Source organism: Ciconia boyciana, chromosome 4 (genome assembly GCF_034638445.1).
Source record: "Ciconia boyciana chromosome 4, ASM3463844v1, whole genome shotgun sequence".
NCBI classification, from domain to species: domain Eukaryota; kingdom Metazoa; phylum Chordata; class Aves; order Ciconiiformes; family Ciconiidae; genus Ciconia; species Ciconia boyciana.
The window spans coordinates 98492566-98511772 of NC_132937.1; the positions used below are offsets into that span (position 1 = coordinate 98492566).

Here is a 19207-nt window from a genome sequence, read left to right on the forward strand (position 1 = left end):
TTTTTTTTAGCTATAGATAAAAAGAACCCAGAGACATCAACTCCTCTGAACAAAGCATAATTCAAAGATAAAAGTTAGATCATTAAGGATGAAAATAATAGGATTACAGGCAACATTAGCTTGTAAAACAAACTATTCTTTAATAAAAACCTAGTGTGCCCATACATATTTAATGTTAACAGTTTTTTAACGGTTTAGGCTGTAACCTTAGCAGCCCAGTGTGGAATTTGCTATTGTCATCCCTGCCCTCATTGGGCTAGAGGTAGAAAGCAGCAACTCAAAGTTATATTTACCAAATTTGAGCTGTTGATTAATTTTCCTCTGGCAAAGACATAATGGGAACACCCCATCACCTCATACACAATATTAGGCTGGTTAGACACCTTCCATGAAGTTTAATTAACACACCAACTCTTCCTACTGAACACTGAGAAGAACTGCAAGACATTCTTAATAGTAAAACTATCTGCATTTCTTTTCCTTCTACCTTCTTTGTTTACCCTGTTTGTTCACACGGTTAATGCCTTGGCGTAGAGGCTGTCCATTAATGTGTATTTGCACAGCATCATGCACTATAAGCCCTAATCTCTGTTAGGACCTGTAGCTGTTACTACAACACAACAATAAGTGGTAACGTTAATTGTGTTTCAAGTTTTTTTTCTGTAGGCAACAAAGTCCGAAATAGTAAAATTTCATTTTGCTATTTGTATCTACTCAGCCTCTTACTGGACAAGTACTTTGTACTAGAAGGAACACATACCCCCTTATACAATATCCTTTTGTATGCTTCATATGCATGCAGGACACTTAAGACTCCACATTTTTTGATCATCAGCAATATTTATAAATTGGAATATAAAATTTAAAAGAAATACCATAATATTTTCTAAATAAGAGTCGGGAATATTACATTTACTCCAGAACAGCCAGAATAATGGCCGCCACTTGAAACTGAGGTCTGTCGATGTGTTGTGATGGTTTCCTATATACATTATTGGAAATCTATATTTTACAAACTATGAATTAAAAAGAAAGCTAAGATGTTAAACAAATACCCTGCTTAACCTGGTGCAGAGTAGCCTGGATAAAACCCTATGACTGAACAATAGATAAAAAAAATAAAAAGAACTAATTTATTCTCAGTTACTTTTTAGAAAAGAGAATCCTGTATAAGTGACTACAGCAGCATGTTCTGTCACATTCTTTCCATAAACTGAGCCCTGTCAGTGACAGCAAAACAGATTGTGTGCATCTGCTGGGAATGAGCCAGATGACAGTGGAAGAAACACACATGGATACCTTGGCACAACAACTAAAGAAGTAGAAGAAAAATGGACAGAAAGAAGCAGAAAGTTCTAAACTTTAATTAAAATGGCTCTCTAACAAAAGTGAAGTTATCTAAGAGTCTGTTGCAGACTGTATGCTTCGCTTTAGACTGTAACTTTCCAAAAGCAACTACATATTTATACTCTACATTGTCTTGTTTACTCCCTATGGTACTCATATGGCCACCATTCCCAGAGTGTCTGGGTCCAACAGAATTTGCCTCAGGGAAATACCATCCTCATGCTACAGACAGGGAATTCATGCACCAACAAAGTGAAATCCTCACAGTCATCTAAAATAGGTTCTGGAAAAAAGAGTTAAATCCACACTGTCCAAATCCAGGCTGACACCCTAAACGCTAGAATATTCTTCCTGTGCTTAGCTCTGCTTTCAAACAAAAATACTCTTATACCTAAAATTGACATTAAACAAATAACCTGCTGGTACTCTAGCATTACAGGACTGGTGAGCCTGACAAGTTCAATTAGCACAAATGGTGACCGAGTCAGCTTTGCTATTGCTGCTTGTATCCTCTCAAGTTTTACTGCTGAATATATAGATTGAGAGCCCAAGATGGCTCTGAAAAGGATCAGTGGGTTACAGTCTTCAGTACGGAACTGCTGCCACAAATAGTGGTAGCTGTGTATTCTTATATAAAAGGAGAACCTGATCTTCACTAATAGTTAAAAAGCACTCCCAGATACTGACTCATCATGGCAGCAGAACTGCATGCTTATGGCTCAGGAATCAATTTGGGAATTCTGCTGAGTCTCTAAAAGAAATATTTTATTTCAGGTGTAAAGTAACTTACATTGTTTCCCTTTTGGTTAATCACTTGAAGATAGACCAAATAGACATGGAAGAGCATTTTTTTTTTTTTTTTTTTAAAGAAAACAGTATTCCAATTACAAGGACCTACAAACTCTTCTGAACTTTGCACTGATGTTTTACACACTGTTTTGCCTTATATATCAGGAATAAGATGTGACTGCCAGCTGAGTAAAGATTAGTATAGCACCTAATGGTCCAAGCAGCTCAAGTCATCTATTTAGAACATCTGGAAGCCTCATGAGGCCAGCGGTCTCAGCCTGTTATGTATTCCATATGCAGAGACTATCTAATATTCTGATGGTACTTCAGAATGACATTAGTAAAATGGAATTATTTGATATTTATAAAACTCATATATATCAGTACATAGTACAATTAACATCCAGCAGACAGAAGCTGACGTATACTCGCCTAGTCTGAGAAAAGCTCTAGAACAGCGTATAATGCACCTTCATGTTCCATCTCATTTCAGGATGTGTGAATGGCAGCCGCACATGTACAGACTTTGACCCCCAAGTAGGACTTTGAAAACTGCTTAAGTCTGCTTATAATGTTCTTGATCAAAGAAGTGGTAGATCTCTACATATTCTTCCCAGTGTGGTCCGGAAGAGAAGATAAGGAGATCTTCTTTTGAAATGTTCTATTCAAATGGTACCTTTGTTTCTAATGAGTCTGGAAAAAGAGTCAGAGTGGAACTGAGAAAAAGAGGTGGATGTTAATTAACAACATGAATGATAATTCTGTATATAAAGCAGTTTTTAGTAGGTCATCGAGTCAGTGGAGTTATGCTGGAATACACGGGCAAAGGACATAGTTTCATATATTCAGTTACATCTGAAATACTGTTAAATAAACATATTACTATCTGTGGATGTAAGTTCTCTTTGTATTTTTTGAAATTGGAATTTCCCAATTATAGTTGAAAGAAAAGAAAAAAGCAGCACATTTTTACAACGTATAAGCTGTTTCAAGCTCTTGGATAAATACTAGTCAAGACTGAATATCGGCAAAACTTTTCAACCAGAGTTGTTATTCTACTTCATTAATTCAAGCATAATAATGTGGTCAGGAAGTCAGGTTTGGATTCACACCCACATATTCAACAGGCACATTAACTGTACAAGAAACTGGCTGAAGAGGCATGCGTGCTAGGCCACAAGGTCTTTCCTAAAGGACCACCCAAGCTCTGCTGAAGATGACTGAGAACACGCATGTAATGGCTATTTTTGAACTGTTTGTTCTCATAAAGGTTTATTAAGCACTCTTAGGTAGCCTGAGCAATTTATCGCACCCTGAAGCTGTACTTCCTGTTTCAGCCACCCTATAGATCCATTATTAATTTACAGCATGCTCGTTGTCCTCGTATTCAAACACTTCTTCATGTTTCTAACTCCTACCCTAGATTTCAGAGCTTTGCTAGGCATGGTATGTCTCAGTTCAAGAAACAAACTCAAATGAAGGAATGAGGCCACCAAAAATTATGAAAGATTGAGACTGAGGTATTTATAAAAGATCCAGTTTCACATATTTAGATGAATACACTTGTAAATGCAAAGATAAAACAAAAGGCACTTTCTTCTTATACATTGTATTTTATAAAGTAAAATCAAACTTTTCAGACAATGCAATAAGAAAGATGGCATGGAACTGGTTATTTAAACTAGTTTTAAGCTATATTACAGACTAGAAACACAGAAAGGCTTGTATTTTTTGAGTAAGAGAGATAAAAGAGCACAAGAGACCAACTCAATAGCTAAGGAACTATGGCATTCCAGTGAAACATGACTCAATTACAGCCCTTCATTTGATGAATATTTAATTATCTATACAAAAATGGGGTGGCCTCACATTTCGAAACTAAGAGTAACTTTCTCCCAGAATATTATCCAGCCAACTGATTAAGGACCTTTCCCGAAAGAGATTATTGTCTTTTCTGTGAACTCCTCTAAATTAAGGGTAGGAAGTATTTCAAATCAGGTTTCTCAAATCCTGAATTTCTGCTATAAAAGTAAAACCAGTGCTTATAAAGAATTTATAGACTTAATCTGGGGATGTGGATTCCAGTAGGCAACAGGACACAGAAAAGTAAAACCTAAATTCCCGTTTTTCGTGTTGCCCTAAGTCCTTTCTAATTATGTGGATACATTCTGGCATGCTGAATAGATTTTAGCTTTTACAGCATCTCAGTAAAGTTGCCAATTTTCATCCATGTTTTACCCTTGGAGAACTGAGACATTGCATAACAGACTTGCACAAAGAAAGTTTGCAGCTGCTTTTAAAATTACATTTAGGGGTTCTGAGTCTCTTTCTTATATTGTATCCATTGGACTGTTGTGCAGCTTCTGCACGTCATTTGCAGACTTTTTTACCTTGCATCTGTTGCCTCAAATAAAGTTCATGTATCTTTTCAGGGATGATGATTAGTGAATTGTATGTTAAAGATATATTATATTTTAAAAATTCCCCCTTTATTTTTAAGTTTTGGAATTCATATTGAAAGATTCCACTCCCTGGTCTTCTTGGAAATTGTCACCGATGGGTTGCATGTGGCGCTTGAGATTATTATATTCAAGAAACTTGTTTAAAATTTGGAGCACATTTTGTAACTGAATGTGCTGAATGTTAGAAATAGAAATACAAAACCTGTATTTTAATCTTAGATATCTAGTTTAGATCACGATATATTCAAAACGTGCTCTACGAACAGACATGATAGTAGGTATTTATTTAACTGTTCTGCATTTAGGATTAGCATTTAGACCAACATATGAAAACAGAATGCTGGTGATTCTTTGTTTCACAAGTATCAGCAGGGTAATCTCACAAAACTATATGTCTATAGATTCGTTGTGATTTTAAAGAGGCTTTGTAGTTTGAACTTATATCTATCAAACATGGAAGCTCTATTTTTAGGATGATGTTTAAATCACAGAGCAATCTTCTGATCCATTAGTGGAACAGCTTCCTCTTTCCGATCACATCTGGAAAACAGTAGAGCAAAAGGAGAGAACAAATACTTTCTTCCTGACCATCCTCAAAATTACTTTTTATCAGAAATCTGTAGAAGTGCTATTCCATGTCCTGTTTGGGGTAGTCAAAGTAGTGATGGTCTCACGACAGGTTTGCCTTTAATCTTATACAGAAAAATGTGGTAGAACATAGTGCTACTGCTTTACAGACGACATTTAGTGACTTGTAACAGAAGGCAGCACCAGAAAATCACCACTTGTCCAGATACATGACAAGTACTGCGCTTCAAAACAGACCAGAATATCGTTCTTTTGTGTCATGCCTCTTTGCTGCATCAGATATTGCTTCATATTGTTATTAAGTGACAAAAAAAGAAAAAAAACAGTTAAATAAAGAACACACTCTGCCTCCATTGAGAAATCCTGGTGCTCTCAATTAAGTATTTTTCTACAGGATTAGAAGCAGGGAAAAAAAAATCCTGATAGCATTAAAGCGCCATACAAAAATACCACTTCTTCTATTGCTTTCTTTGTATCTGTCGTAAGGATTTTGTATTATGCCTATCACCACCATAGCTTATCCCTGATACATTTTTTTAAAAAACCATGAAATTCCAGAAAAGATAGCACTCAGTAAGGATGCCTTCACGATGACTATTTTGCTGATCACGACAGAATGCACTACTGAGCTTGTGACAGTATCTACTGGAAGCATAACTGAACTAAATGTAATGTTCTGGATGGGGATTTAAGTACTGGAACTTGTACTGAAGATAGATTCTCATTTTGCTTTGTCAATATCAAGTTTTGGAAAAACCACAAAAATGTTAGTCCAATTTTCAACTTGTATGACAAGAATGTCATAGGAAATGTAGAAGAATATTATTCTGTTTCTGTCCTGTGCATAACCTTTTTTATTGCAGCATCAACAATAAAAGAGAAACACCAGATCCTATTGTTATCCCAGTGAAGATATGCAAATTTCTACCTACCAAGGATATAGGTAGGCATTCTCCATTTCTGTACATGTAATTACGGGCAGTTCTGCTTTAATGAGGTAGCTTGCCAATCATTCCATCACGTTTCTTTTTATGAAAAAAATTGAATATTATTTTCCAATTAATACAAGTTTTAAAATGTAATTTTAAATTCTTTCCAATTGCTAACAACATGTCACATAAATAAGAGTACTAGTAATCCACAAGCCTCGGTTATATTTTTTTTCAATGTGTGCTCCCAAGAACATTAATGAAATTTTGCTTCATCCTATTTAGTTTTAAATGAGCCTACTGGTCCATAGGCTCTTATTAACCTTTATAGTCATATTTCTCATCTCTAAAATTTATGTGTGTGTGTTTCGGATAAAGTTGTACATTTTGTATGCCACTACAAGGATGCATTCCCTGGCTCAGTATTCTGACATTAAAAAATGTGTCAGGTAGAAGTTTGGTAAGTGCGGCTTCACACTTATTTCATATACTGCAGTGGGTTAATAAGCTGGATTTTTCCTCATTCTGCTGCTATATCGATTCCTTGTCTGCATCTTATACACATAAGCAAGATAAAGGAAAACTGACTACTTCTCCAGGATTCTGTGGGCAAAAGAGGTTCTCATCAAATACTGCTTCAAAGATCAGTTCCTCATAGGTATAGAATACATTTAAACAATAATTGTTATTATTTTGTTTAAGACCGTCGCCCTACATCTGCAACAATTAAGGATTATTCATAGCAAGCCAAATTCTACACACTTCAATAGAAAATTTTTTCAGAAAAATGCTGCAAGATTAAGGCTTTAAGTTCAACTGCCCTGTATCGTCCACTCTCCCCCATTTGCATACCATTTTATCAAATTGTCTGTAGCCACATTCTTCCTACCCTTCCTAAAAGCCGTCCTCCTTTTTTGCTGTTTCTCCCACTTCTCACATTCAGTATAGGCAGAAGCAACGTTCAGGACATGGATGGACAGAGAGAAAGCAGGCCTGGGGGTAAGTGTAGAGAACATACTGTCTCCTGCTGGTTTCACAGAATATCCTCAAACTGTACCAACTTTCTCTACAAACTGCTCAGGCATTCCCAAGGGTTACGACAACCAGAGGGGAGTTCCTGGCAGCACACGTCTGAAGCTAAAATGCCAGGCTGAAGGGGATGCGTGGGCCAGCACTACGGGACAGTCACAGAACCTCACTGTCCTGTCATTTCTCTACAACACCCTCCCATCTTTAGGGACAGCTTTTCCACCCAACTGCAATGAAATTATTTAAAACAATCTCTACTGAGAAGTCCATATGGAATTTTTAAATAAAAAGTGCCGCAGTCTAGCTTCTTCTACTGGTGGATACGTTCTGGAACATTTTAATTTCTGTAATGATCTGACAATAACTAAATTATTTGGATTAAAATAATGCACCATTATTTTGAATATAATGTCATATCACAACACATTTGTCAGTAGGGGGAAGAATTTATTAGAAATCAAATAAATAGCACATGCTACTATGTTACTTATTTATATTACTAAAAGTAATGTTTCACGTGGACAATGTTCTGCATTATGTTTACTTTTGCAGATGTGTTTTATAAACAATTTCACAATCCTCCCTCCTTGTCCTTTGTACATACTTTGCTAACGGCTATTGATTGACTACTTAAAAGTAAATAGTGAAATTTAACTGAGCATGGGTTCTACAAATGGCATGCATCCTGTATCTATAAAAGCAAACATAAATAATGTTATTTCTAATTCAGTTTACTTAACTGTACATCTTGTGATTACAGGATGAGAGATAAAAGACAGCAATGGCTAAGGTGAATTCCTGCACTGGCATTTGTTTAATAATAATTTTCAAGATAAACTTCACTTGGTCAATTATAGAGTTGAAGAAAGAAGAGTCAGAGAAGACCTGTTAGGTTGGATTCTAAGTTTCCTATCAGCAGTGTTTTATAACCTGGGAAATGGAGGCAGAGGAGCTTTATGCCATCTGTTCAATTCTGTCCCTAATCTGTGGGCTGCCTTATGGCTAACTTAAATGAAGGCAGTAGATACCGACTTTCCAGGACCTGCTGTATTGGCCAGGATCTCTGAAGCTCTCTCCGCTTGAACTCTTGCAGCCCTCCAATGTCAGGGAAGGTGGCAGAAGGCAGAGATAAGTACATTTACCCTGCTGAAGCAGGTGACTGCTAAGTCACCTGTTCAGGGAATTACAAAAGGAGCCCAGGCTACAGACCTCACTGGTGTGACTACTGAATCCATCTTGCACAAGAGTTTATTCCATACAATTTTAAAATAAATAATTCTAAAATAACTTATCCAGACCTGTTTCTAAATAAGTCAGGCAATGTACTTCTATAATCTCCTAGGATGTATTGCTGCAATCTAACTGTATTTAGTTGTTAAAAGGGGAAAAAAAAGAAAAAAAAACAGAAAAAAAAAAGGAAAAATGCTTAGTGGAGTTCTGTTTAGCTGTATTTCAGACTAATAGTCCTACACTTTAACTGCCTTAAAGATGCTTTTTCTCTATGCTTCCCTCTATTTCTCTTGCAAATTTACTTTCTCTTTGCAAGGGAAGAAGCAATGTAACTATATGAGAAAATTCTATCACTTTTGCATGTTAGCTTTCCTGGCTGAATAACGGGTGCCATTTGCATACTTTGAAATACTTTCAAGATGTAAAGAAGTTTAGAGGCTAGGATACTAGCCGATGTTTAGTGGCTTAAATAAATGGCAGATCTCAGAAAGGTCTCTGTAGTTTAAAACTTATGGGAGAAAAATGTGATACTGACAGGGTTGATGGCAGAACACAATCCTAAAAACTGCATTTTTTATATATTCTAAACCCAAACACTAATTCCCATGACTGAGATCTGCATGTATAGGTTTAAATCTCTGTATTCGGTGGGAAACAATTATTTTATCTGTAAGCAGGCACTTAAATTTACCATACCTGCACTGAGAGGAAGACACAATTTTTTATTACCCATATTAACTGGTAAACTTACGATTTTTTAATTGCAATATCATTTTATTTATCTTTAGAATTTCCTTAGTAGAACAAGTATCTAGGAATTCCACTGCTTTTCTTGAAAGTCTTAGAATAACAAGCTATATTTCCAATGTCATCATTAAACTGATCTCGTACTTTACATAAAACTGTGTGACATTAAAATGTGCAAAAGTGCACTCAGACTTGGCTCCTTCGTTATCATTATAAGACCGTACCTGACAGTTCAAATATATAGCTGGGGCCCATAAGTTGTATTTCGTCACACCGATGCTGGATAACTTTTTGAAAATTACACCCTCCCATCAAAAAAAATATATATCCTACTGTTGTATGATATAAATCTAATACAACTAAATGTTTTTTCAGGTATTCATGAGTTATATGGCCAGACTGAACTTCTAAGAAAAGGACACTGTATTTCAGTCTTTACCACTCCAAGCTCTGTTTCAATGTTTTACGCACCTGAATTCCTTTGAAAAAGTACTGATCATCCACATCTACAATCAAAAGTGTAAGGTGCACGTTTTGCACATTTGAAGACTGTCTAATGCAGTTTTCTTGCTTATACAGCAGTAAAATAACCAGGAACAATTACAAAATGGGATAACTATTCTTTAAGGACTGTAACAAACAAGCATGTCTCAGACTAGTCTTTTTCATCTTATTATTTCATCTAAGGCCGCGAGCTACTTCAGGGTATTTCAGACATTTCTATAACTGCATTTATTGCCTATTTCCAAGGGCTTTTTGAAGTATTATCCTACCAAAATTTTTAAAATTCCCATTTCAGCCTGATAATACATTGCTGAAAAGTTAGTGTAATGCACATAGGAAACAAAAGGAGAAAAAGAAAATGTACTTTACATGTAACATAAACTTTTCAAAATAGAGCCAGGCAAAGCTAGAAATGAAAGAAAATCAAAATGTGCTTTCAGTGTCCTTAAGATGAAACATCTGAATTTACAGGAGTTTCCTGTCTGATTATAATAACACACACAAAATTAAATACATAAATATTAATTTTATGTATCACATAAGATGCAGACAATGAAAAAAACAATGTTTACATTTATGGTTGACTCATTAGTGTTTTATTATGTGAAACACTAGGAGGCATCAGTTGGGTAAAAAAAAAAAAGAGTTCTTCTTTTGCAAAATTGTAAGAAATTAGCATAGAAGTTATCAGCTTGGAAGTTTCATACTTCCAAATGTTAAAGGCTGTACGTTATAACTAAGTTATGCAAATAGCCGAAACTCTCTATTCTCACTGATAAATGACATATTTAATAATATAGGGACAACATTTAATTTCCTAACTATTTTCAAACCAGACTAACATGTTCACATGTGCAACACCAAGTATAGTTTTGCATCATATTACATTTTTAAAAATAACAGAATAGAGGTAAACTAAGATGACATACTTGTTCCTCAATATTATACTTTTTGAGAAATCTGCAAAGCCCTGACATGTTTTATGCACTCTCCTCTGCACATAAGCTCTTAATAGGGTAAGTGCAGTGAATTTAGCATAGTCCTAGGCACTTTTAAGAACTTTTAATTGCTATTACAGGATGTCATCTAGACAAAAATGTTTTTAAAAAATCCCAGGACAATCATTTACTACATTTTAAATATAATTCCCCAAAGCGGTGAATTAAACAGTGTTTTAAAATTTTGTATAACGATGCTAGAAGTGGCTCTACCTTTTACTATAAAGTCATACGAAACCAGTAATGTCAAAATTGAGTTTTCCTTCCTTCAAATTGCATTTAACAATGACTAAGCAACAGAGTTATAGTTGCCTTATAAAATAATCAATTGAAATTGAAGTGTGCCTTGCCATGCTGCAGCAATCAGCTTTTATTTCTGCCCAATCAAAATGACATGTGAACTGCCTAATCCTTCTTTTGTAAGGCACATAAGACTTTGTTGTCACTGTTGGTTTTGTGAATCGCCTCTATAAGCTGGTCTGATTTCCTAAAGATGACAGATCCTAGTGAATAGACAAGCTCTACTGCACTGCAGTCAATGAGACAGTGAGATTAAAGTGGAGGACCGAAGACACTAGCTTCTAATCACCTGTCCACATGCAACATTGACCATCAGTTCTGAGAAAATTACCTTAAAGCTGGTCAGAGGACCCAAATAATTCCTTGTAAAAATGGGAAATTAAAAAATTGCATTTTTCAATTTTTCACTTGCACCATCAGTTGTATTTGCTGATCAGAGTTTCTCTAAGCCCATTTTGTTTCCGAAATAAGATGCAAAAATGTATTTTCATCCTTTCCAAATACCAGAATACTAACCCTACTCTTAAGCTTAAAGTTTTCTAGCTGTTCGGAATTACATATATAATTTTTTTCTATTTTATACCTAAGTCGCTATAGAGCCTAAATGAGGACGTAGCAAAATCTCTCTGCTGATATCATATAGCAAAATTTTAAAACCTTAAAATACATCACAAATATAACCGTTTTGGCTATTCTTCAAAATGCTGAAGCAGAGACTATAAACTCCTTGAAATTATATAGCACCTTATTTATGCTCATCTTTATAATCAGTGTTTTCAAAAGAATACCACTACACCTTACTTGATTTTTGGATAAATTATCACGTAATTTAGAACAATGTTGTCCAACAGGTAAAAATGGAGCCTACGTATCAAAACCCAAATGCTTATTCTTTCAAGCACCTAATAGCAGTTAATGACTTCTTGCTCAGTGAGATGTGGAAATATCCTTGCAGTCTCTGCAGATGAACTGAACTATTCTGGTGAATAATAAATTAACCTGTTACAGAGAAAAGTAAAATTAACAGAAATGAAGTTGGCAAAAGTATTCTATTCACAACTCCTGCTCAGTTCGTAAGTTCCTATGTAGTTATATTTATCTACTAAATAGTGAGCTATCAAAATCTTTCAGAGGTAAACTTTTGGAAAAATCTTCAGAAAGATTAATTTCTCTTTGTCTATAATATCTTAGCTGTTTTTTAAAAAAAGAACCATTTAAGAGAGGCATCTCTCTGTTTTTGAATATACATGTTGCAGGTACACAAATTAAGAGTGTTTATAAAAAAAATAAGAAAAATTTTCTGATCCTATATTGAAGGAAAATTCACAGTAAGAAAGTATTTGTATGAATTTTCTTATGACGCTCCAAAACTAGCAGCTCAGCAACATAACTCTGAAAGACTTAATCTCACACACTATTCATCATTTAGTACCAATTTCTGTAAGGCTCTTAAGCCTAAGTTTCCTTTTTTCTTGGCCAAGTAATCTTAAGAGGATACAGACATATCTGATTCCTGCATTCATTTATAGGACATCGAAAGTGACATTCTTTACATCTCTGTCCTAAGAGAGCTATGGGACAGGCAAGAGGTTTAGGTCTCCTAGGGGCCTGATCCTGTAAATTGTTATTCCTGTGACTTGCTCATTTTCTCAGCATTGTCAGTGGGACTAGTGTAAGTACTGTTTGCATGAAGGAAGGTTTTCATGTTCAGGTCCCAGAACTATCTTATCACACGAGCTATGTAGGGCATATTAGTAAAAATATATATAATCAGCAAGCTTTTAAAACAAAAGGATGTGTACTACAAGGGACATAGACACCCTGAATTAAGGGCCATTCTCTTAAGTTCTTCTTCAACCATTTTTTCCATTACTTCCAAAGGAACTTAAGTGTGAGCAGAGACTTCAGTATTAGACTCGATATGAACTATGTATTCATTATTATAGGAAGGATACTATAGCAGGTATTTTAATAAAACTGATAAAGGAAGAAAGTCTTGTGGTTTTTTTGACTTCACGTTAGGTACCTAACATCATGTAACAAAAATAATTCACAAAATAACAAATCCCCAAAGTGGCCATTTGCTCGAGCGTTTGAACTGGGAATCAGTATATATGTAATAAGAGAGGTTAGAACTGGTTCACAGGTGGTTATATTTCCATGCCCTGCCAAGCCTCTAGGGATTAGAGTTATTATACTCCATATAAACATCTTTACTCTTCAACCACAATACCCGGGAAAGTGCCAATAAAAGAAGTCTAGTTACATTTACATCTAATATAATTGGTTTATCATCCATCTTGTAGATCTTTTAAAGTAACGATATGAAACTAGGACATTTGCCATTAAGCTGATCGTCAGATAAGTGCTAGGAAAATGCATTTTGTGTCAAGACAATTCTTTCCTGATCACCAGTAAGATACTGGCAAAGTGAATTTCTCTGCTTAATTCTCTCAGATCTTTAGTCTGAAGTTGTGTATTACAGTATTTAATTTCAGGATACAGGTATTTGCTAATAATAATTGTTATATACAATAAAGAAAATAGAACTCTTCTGTAAAAGACAATGCTTAGGTTCCCACAATGATTCATTAAGTTTTGTTTTGCATTGTGCTGCTTTTTCTTTTTGAGAAAAAGAATTATTAGCTTGTCTTTACACTTGTTTTCTTTTTCAAGCTGACAGAAGGTCACACTAAGTTTTATGTGAAACGCTAAGTATTACAGTTACATAATGCACCAATAGTCTTATACGTCTCTCATTTACATTAAACTTTATCTTAGCCTGTAAGTAACTGTACTGCAAGTAAACCAGCCAGTTTTGCAAGGCTGATTAGCTCGACTCCCTTGTGTTAAAAAATGTAAAGAATACTCAAAGTACCATGTAAAGACCAAAGCATACTATTCCAAAAGAGGTTTGCAGCCCATGACTTGAATTCCCACATCAATGCAAGGGGTCTTTCCATCTCAAATGTTAAGTATTCAAATGGAAGATGCACAAAGTCAAACACTTGCAAGCATGCATTACCTAAACTCCAGAACTGACGAGCCTATGATACAATGAAGTTTAAGAGCATTTCACTCAAACTGGATTGTTTCCTTAGTCTGATAAATCAGGGTGCAAGTACTACAAGGTCATAGCATTTGGTGAACTATTCAGATCAAGTAAGCTTCGAACACCTCACAATATCAAGCACACAAATGATGTAAACTAACTTAATCAAAGTTTAAACACTGAAGACACTGATAGAGACAAGTCAGCAATAATTTACTAGACAGTGATTTAACTACGTTACTTGTCTAAAAAGTTACTTTTAAGCAACTGACAGTGCAATCATACACTTAAAAAGTCTGCAAGCAACCTCAACCCCAGTCCGCATACAATGACTGATACATTCTTCAAACGCAATAGGAAATGTACATAGGGCTCTTGTACCATGCCCACTATATTTTATTCCGATGCTGAATTTCACATGTACTTACATTATAAACATTTAGCTGTTTGGATGATCAGACTAGTCCTTGAGATATTTTCCTTTCATAGGAAAAAGAAAAAATCCCTTTACTTCTTCCAGCCTTAAATATTCACCACCTGGTTCAACATGCAGCCTCCTTGAATCACAGACACAACCTTCAAAGTCAATCCAATAAGCAGCCAGAAGACGTCTGGGGTGTGTGTGTGTGTGTGTGCGTGTGCGTGTGTGTGTGCGCGCCTGTGCGTGTGTGCAGCGTGGAGGAGGAGAAAGTGGCTGAGCTGCTGGTCGGATTAAAAGTAACCGGACTCGTCCTGAAAGCGTCCAGGAAGGAAGTGACAGCAGGCGAATGGGAAAAGGCGAGCAGCTCACAGCCTTTGTAACATCGCGGAGGGGAAGGGGGAGGCGAGGAAGGGATTCGAACTACACGCCTGATGAGGTGTCCTTTTCTGCTTCGCTCCCTCTGCCTCCCTTTTCTTCTCCTTCTCCGCGTCTCTATTTCTCTCTCTCTCTCCCACAATCCCAAACGAATGACTCTCTCCTCCCGAGCTGGAGAAATAATCAGTTTCACTCTTGCAAAAAGGGGGCGGGATCAGATCCCGAAAGCGTTTTAATAAAACAAACATAGAGCAGCAGCAGCGGCAGCAGCTCCCTTCCTTGCCCCTCTAGTCTAAACTAGATTGATAAATTACTCCACTACACTACTTTAATTATGTATATGGTATGCAGAATAAATCACCGAACATCAGCACCTCAATCAAGCACTTTTTAAATGATAATTGCATCTTGGGTGAATCAATCTTTCCATTCCTGACATTTTGCTAATTTTAGTTTTACGGTGGGGGTAATGGCATCTGCCACACGCAAACCTAATGACAATCCCTTATTATACCGAGCGAAGACAACGCGGCGAGCCGGCGCGTACCTCCCCCCCTCCGCCGAAGTACCGTCGGTGCGGGAGGGCGGCAGGGTCGCTGCCAGGGCCGGCAGCAGCGCCCAGCCCGCCCCGGCGCCGGCGCGGCCAGCCCCAGCGCCGCACGCCGCGGCCGGGGAGCTCGGGCAGGGCCGCCCGGTTGCCCGCAGCGGCGGCCGGGAGCGAGGCGGCGTGCGGGGAGCTGCGGGGCGGCGGGGCTGTGAGGCGTCCCTGCCTGGGGCGAGCCTGCCGTGCCCGCGCCCCGCCGGCAGACACCGTCGGGCTCTGCCCCGACGCCTCCCGGGGCGGCTTCGGGCGGTCGTTCGGGAGGGGAGGGCGCCGAGCGGGGCAGCGGACCCGCGGCCATCGCCCCTGTCACGGCAGCGCGGGGGCCGCTGACCCCCGCGCCCCCCCCCCCCCCCCCCACCCCGAGCGGAGCGGGGCTGCGGCATTCGGCCCCCCCCGGAGATCTCCCGCCCCAGCCCCTTGCGCCGCCGCCGGGCCCCTTCTCCGCAGCCCTCCCTCTGCTAAGCAGCCCCGGCTCCCGCTTGGTGTCCCGCGGCGGGCGGCTTGCCCCCGGCGCGCCGCGCAGGAGCCGTGCGGACGGCGAAGTTTGGGGCAGCACCACCCTCCCCAGAGAGGACCGCTGGCCAGATCAAGCCCCGCTCGCCTCCTCGCACGGGTCCCAGTCACGGCCGGCTGCCGGACGGTCTCTCGTCAGACTCACCCACAGAAAGGCAGCACGACCAGCACGCTGTCTAAAAGGACAGGACGGGTTTTTTTTTTTGGTAGGTTCATTTGCTTTTAAAACCGGACTGGAAGGACTGCACTGTATGGGGGCGTGAATCCAAATTAAGCACGTGCAATAATTTGTGAGCACAACTGGACTTTGCAGATACTTCTTCTAATTTCTGTGTAGACGGCCAACTTTTACGATCCTTCGAGAGCAGCAAGGGAGTTTATAGAGGCACAGCCCATTAATTGTTATGATAGATTAAGGTACTGGGAATAGGAACACCACGCGTGATAAAAACAAACGACTGAATTCAAACAACAGTGATAAACACATATTTAGTTTGTTTTAGTACCAGTCCTTGGTCTCTCAGTCTTTTCCCCTATAAACATCTCATTGGGCCACTGACCTACTTCCGAAGTCCCATATTTGACAGTGAATAAATGCCTTTTCAATTCAACTGTACTTCTTAAAACATGGATGCTCAAAGCACGGTCAGAGCAAAACGAAGCCAAGGCAGCTCTAACAAGCACGCTGCAATCGCTCTCTACGCAGATCCCTAGAGAATACCCTTCAGTGACTTCGGGTCTCATCATGTCCTACTCCGTCTTGGTGAGATTTAGATACAGAGTGGACAACTCTCAACGGACAGACAGTTACAGGCTATAAATGCACCCACAACAACAATAACAGTAATACTGGTGTGCCTAGAGCCACCAGGCAGCCAGACACGAGCCAAGCACGTTGCATACAGTGGCAAGGGACATATATGCTCGGCAGTGTCAGCAGCGGAGCCTGAGTAACGTTGGGGAAGAAATACTTTCTCAGCCTCAGGTTTGGCATGAAGTGCAGCAGGAAAGAAGTATGGAACAGTCACACGGGTTGTACCCTTGCTATGCCTCTTCTGCAGACAATTTTGGTCTCCCAGCACGGCACCCAACTATCCAGTAATATTCATATTTTCTTAGTGGCAAAAATAGGAAACTGTGTTAAGACTTCACACTTTTGTGCTCTAATTGAAAATGACTGTCATCTGCTTTATTTTGTGCAGGGTATATAAGTTTTTAGGTTTCTGGCTAGTTGGTAACACAGCCCTTCAACTGGCAAGACAGAACACGAGCACCGTCGTATCTTGAAAGCAATTACTAGAGTAGGCAAGTATTTCAGAAAAATAAAAGTATACAGCAGCTTGGCACATCTACTACACCTCCGTGTGGGCACTTGTGGCCTAATCTTTAAATAGTTGTGACCTTCACATACTGGAGTACCTTAAAGCCATGCCAAGTTTTTGTCACGGGTACAATTCATCAAATCCATGTAAAGGACACCTCGATTTTTAAAACAGGGTTCAGATGCTACATGGACAACCAGATATGAGGGGAGGGACCAGGCTTTCTCACTCAGGGTTAGATAAGGCATGAATTTATGTAGTATCTTTTGAAGTGTTTAGGATTTTTTCCTGTCTTTTGCTGCATTTAATTTTAAAATCTGGAATAATTTCAAACAGTGGAAAACCTTTGTTCTGGTGTCTGTACTTGTACTGATGCTCCACAAATGCACCCTTTTCAAATCTCTGGCACGAGACTCAAATCTACTCTTTTTTGCTGTCCACAGGTCGTGTGTAGGTCTGCTGACAAAATTATTTTTTTCTTAATCTCCCACCTGAGGCATGCAATGTTTTAAACAATGAGACATCAGTCAAAACATAGTAATTATAAAATCAGATCTCCAAAGTTTTATCAAAGAGTGAAGTGTGTATCCAAGTATCTTTTTCCCTTACAAGTGTGATTATCTCAAGGTAACATTTCCTTTGAAGATGATTATCAAAGTCCATTTTTGTTCTTTTGTGGATGCAGAACATATCTTTCCCTTAGGAGAAATGAGATTGCCAGCTTACACCTTTTAATGGCGCTTAAACTGAAAAGCAGTAAGGTTACTATGAAATGATCCACCCCCTTTGCGTCTTAACCCTGGGGTGGCTTGGTTTCTATTTTCTGTTTAAAGTTCTGCTCAACCCCACTCCACTCCACGCCTCGCTCTCTTCCACCACCTCCCTATCTTGTAAGAGCAACCCAGTATAACACTTCTTCCCATGTCTGGCTGCTTTTAAACTTGGCCCACGCTGGGTGCAAGCGCTTGAAGTGAGCTTTACAAAATGATTTTAAAGTGAGCTGGGGCGGTTGCCACAGCAACCCACCCTGAGAGAAATCGAGGCTATAGATTAATCTACCCCACAACATTATTCAACAGTACTGTATTTGTTCTTCGTTCATTCAGAATATTCCCTCAATCCATATGCTTTTATAACGAACAAAATATGTAAACTCAGATAATTTCAAAGATAATAGGATATATATTCCAGGAGCACAATTTAAATGCTGAAATGTACGTGATTCTTCGCAAAATCATCTAATTGCAAAAAAATATTTGCAAGGTAGGCATAGCTGACATATGAACTTTAAAGAAAATGGCATGCCATTACTAAAATGGTGCTATACACACCAAGCAACGGTTACAGAAAGCCTTTGTCACAGGTGTACCTGTAAGTACATAACACAGCAGAGCTTGCTCTCCAGGCTTTGCTTTTAACATTAAATCTGAAAACAATAAATAGTACTTTGTAATATTAAATGCAATAAATATTAAAACACTCACCACATACACCCTCTTTATTGTCAAAATCATCCGCCTCCAATGCTTTACTTAATCTTCCCCATAGTAGTTACTTCACAGTTTACAATTCTTGTTCGGCACCTTAGATGTTTAAAAGCACAAAAGTAGTGTATTATTAAAATGCAAACCTACAGTACTTAAATATATTTAAAGAGATTTATGAAACAATTTCTATAAAAAGAATACGAGTCTTTACTGATGTGCACTTAGGCCTAAGAGGAATATCACTTGTAAGTAACTTGGTGTTTTCAGAAGCTGTAATAAACTCCATCTGAATCCTACCTTAGGGATGCTACACTATCAATAAAATTACAAAACTATTGATCTTGGACTGTACTCATCCTCCAGTTGGTACTTAGAAGATTATTTGTGCTTTTACGTGCAGTTTGGAAAACGCGGCTGTCTCATTTTTTAATAAACGCCAATTTAAAAGTCCGGGCCAAATGCTAAAATGTTGAAGTTTGGCATATTCATTTCTTCCTTCTTTTAGCGACA

General features: G+C 38.3%; 1 protein-coding gene across 7 annotated transcripts in view; it reads right to left on the reverse strand.

Annotated features, from left to right (window-relative positions):
• The window catches only part of MEF2C (myocyte enhancer factor 2C), a 131562-nt gene extending 112816 nt beyond the window's left edge, over positions 1-18746 (reverse strand). For 3 of the 7 annotated variants that reach the window (XM_072860744.1, XM_072860748.1, XM_072860743.1), the window contains exon 1: positions 14404-14831. The gene's annotated coding sequence lies outside the window, so the exon portion shown is untranslated. Of the gene's footprint in view, positions 1-14403; positions 14835-18694 lie in introns of those variants that run through there. The other 4 variants (XM_072860746.1, XM_072860750.1, XM_072860747.1 and 1 more) reach the window with 4 other exon arrangements.
• Between the last annotated feature and the right edge of the window lie 461 nt (positions 18747-19207).